Raw genomic sequence first — 629 nt, 5'->3', positions numbered from 1 at the left:
CACTGTACCAGAGAATCCGGTCGCCGCTGCATGCAGCGTGCCTCGCGGACTTCCTTCAGCCACAAGCATGGCAGGGATACGTATACCCTGGCTCCCCACTAGCGGGGTAGCCAGGTAGATGCATTGGCGGTTTATCCAGCTGCAACTATAGCATAATAATAGAGTACAGTATTTTATTTTCTTTGTATACTCTATTATTATGCTATAGTTGCAGCTGGATACCAGCATTAAGATCTCCAAGGGATCCATTTGCACACTTTTGTACAGTTTGTCAGTAAGACCGCTATCCGGAGTGAAAACTTACATTCACTATCCATTTACCTAAGGGTATGTACATTCTCAGTATTGAAAAAGTAACTACTTAATTGTGTATATACTAAATTAGTAATATGGCCTTTCTCCACCACCTAGAAAGTTACCCCTGAGGAAGTCATTTTTTTTGACGAAACGCCTTGGGAGTTTTTTCCTGATTATATCGATTCGACCAACTGACTGCATACAAGCAAAAATGTTTTTACTTTGTTTTTAAATTAATTGTATTAAATACTGTTGTACAGTGACCTGTCGATATATTTTCTTGATCCTTCTGGTGGTGGATCTCCATAAAATAGTGGCGCGCTCTGTCTTCT

The sequence above is a fragment of the Crinia signifera genome, unplaced genomic scaffold (assembly GCF_055691185.1).
Source record: "Crinia signifera unplaced genomic scaffold, ASM5569118v1 HAP2_SCAFFOLD_140, whole genome shotgun sequence".
NCBI classification, from domain to species: Eukaryota; Metazoa; Chordata; class Amphibia; order Anura; family Myobatrachidae; genus Crinia; species Crinia signifera.
The sequence above is the reverse complement of the archived record's forward strand: the minus strand, read 5'-3'. Positions refer to the sequence as shown.